Raw genomic sequence first — 2,591 nt, forward strand, 5'->3', positions numbered from 1 at the left:
ATAAAACTTGGTCACCGACCTCAAACCTCTCAACATTGCTTCAGTTCCATGGCATCTGCATGTTCCTTTTGCGTGTCTTGGCTTTCAGCCATAGCGTCGCGTACTTGACGCATTACGCTCAGTCTCAAAGAGACAAAGTCATCGACTTGCTTGCGAACCGCAACAGGGCTGACATCGGCTAGCCGCTCGGCTATCCCTCCCCCACCAAGCCCTGAGCCACTGCGTGGCGGCGTCAGTGGGACGCGAGGGTTAACCAAGCCGTTCACATAGAACGGAGTGTAGCCTGTCGAGGCGTGCACTGCATTATTTAATGCGAACTCAACGAGTGGGAGCATCTGGCTCCAGCGTTTTGGCGCCTCAGCGCATACGCTTCGGAGGGTATCCTCCACAACGCGATTCACGCGTTCGGTTTGACCATCGGTCTGCGGATGGTCCGCCGTGGACATGTCCAAACGAGTGCCGAGCACTCTGAAGAGGGACGTCCAGAACTTCGCGGTGAAGCGCGGATCTCGATCCGAGACAATTGCCTCAGGCAAGCCATGTTGGCGAAAGACTCGGTCTAAAAACAGCAAAGCTGTACCTTCACCATCAATGGTGTCCGGCACTGCCGCTAAATGAGCCATCTTGCTCAATCGGTCTACAAAGACCACTATACCTGTGTTTCCCGCCTTATCCTTGGGAAGGCCAAACACAAAGTCCATACTCATGGACTGCCAGCATCCCTTGGGGACAGGCAAACTCGCCAATGGCGCTGCCGTGCTCGGCGCGGACTTTGTCCGTTGACACGTCTCACACGTGCGTACATAGGTGCCGACCCACTTATACATCTTGGGCCACCAGTACATCGAGCTCACCGAGCCATAGGTCTTCTCCCGACCTAAGTGCCCGCCCACGGGCGTATCATGAACCTCATAGAGGATTCGATACTTTAGATCCTCATCATTGAGGAAACGACTACCACGAAGGGTTATCCTCAGAGTCGGTGCTGTAGTACAAGCAAGGCCGCCATCGAGTGAGTATCGATGCAGCCTCGCGCGTAAGCGCCCAGACAATTCCTTGTCAGAGTCTTTAAACTCTTCGCTCCCAAGAGCCCCGTAGCAGCGCTACGCACATGTCGTCTTGTGCATACGCTCCGCGTATCAAGTCAGGCACTGACGACGTCACTGTCGTGACATGAGCTAACTCGTAGTCCGGCCTGCGCGAGAGCGCATCGGCCACTACATTAAGCCGCCCCGGCTTGTACTTCACCTCGAAGTTATACTCGGCAAAGAAGGAAAGCCATCTTGCCATTCTCTGAGAGAGATGAGGCGACTGTGTCGCAGTGCGTAACGACGCATGATCAGTAAAGATCACAAAAGGCTTAGAGCCTAGCAGGTGTACCCTGAATTTGACTAGAGCATACTTCATTGCAAGTAGCTCTTTGTCATGAACTGGATAGTTCTTCTCTGCAGCTTTGAGCTGGCGAGACTCAAACGCGATCACGCGTTCACGCCCTTCGGCGTCTGCTTGTAGTAAAGCACAACCGATTGCAAAATCGGAGGCGTCACAGACGACGCTAAACGGACTATCCGGGTCCGGCAGCGCAAGGATCGGAGCCTGGAGAAGGCTCTCCTTCACAGCCTCAAAGGCTCCGTCGTGCTCGACGTTCCAGCACCATGGTGCGTCCTTCTTAAGGAGATCTGATAATGGCCGAGCCATCTCCGCGTAGTTCGCACTGTACTTGTGCAAGTAATTGGCTAAGCCTAGCCACTTGCGTAAGTCTTTTTGGTTCTTGGAACCTCTACCACCTGCTGCCCTGCAGCTGTCCGTGGCCCAGCCACCGTTGGTGCCAACGCCTCCGCGCTCACCTGAGCAGGGTCTTGGTATGGCTTAAGCAAGCCGACATAGAAGACCGGATGCGTGCGCATCTTTCTTCGGAAGGTTGAGCGTATACGCTAGGCCCTTCCTTGGGCACGACCTTGAACGGTCCTATGAACGGAGGTTCTTAACTTCGTCTTGAAGACTGCAGACACTGCATGAGTAGGTAGGTTTTATAGCGTTTAATAAAACTTGTCCACCGACCTCAAACCTCTCAACCATTGCTTCTGCCCCTTGGCATCTGCATGTTCCTTTTGCGTGTCTTGGCTTTCAGACATAGCGTCGCGTACTTGACGCATTACGCTCAGTCTCAAAGAGACAAAGTCATCGACTTGCTTGCGAACCGCAACAGGGCTGACATCGGCTAGCCGCTCGGCTATCCCTCCCCCACCAAGCCCTGAGCCACTGCGTGGCGGCGTCAGTGGGACGCGAGGGTTAACCAAGCCGTTCACATAGAACGGAGTGTAGCCTGTCGAGGCGTGCACTGCATTATTTAATGCGAACTCAACGAGTGGGAGCATCTGGCTCCAGCGTTTTGGCGCCTCAGCGCATACGCTTCGGAGGGTATCCTCCACAACGCGATTCACGCGTTCGGTTTGACCATCGGTCTGCGGATGGTCCGCCGTGGACATGTCCAAACGAGTGCCGAGCACTCTGAAGAGGGACGTCCAGAACTTCGCGGTGAAGCGCGAGATCTCGATCCGAGACAATTGCCTCAGGCAAGCCATGTTGAA

Source organism: Phytophthora infestans, genomic scaffold, assembly GCF_000142945.1.
Source record: "Phytophthora infestans T30-4 supercont1.1 genomic scaffold, whole genome shotgun sequence".
Lineage (NCBI taxonomy): Eukaryota > Oomycota > Peronosporomycetes > Peronosporales > Peronosporaceae > Phytophthora > Phytophthora infestans.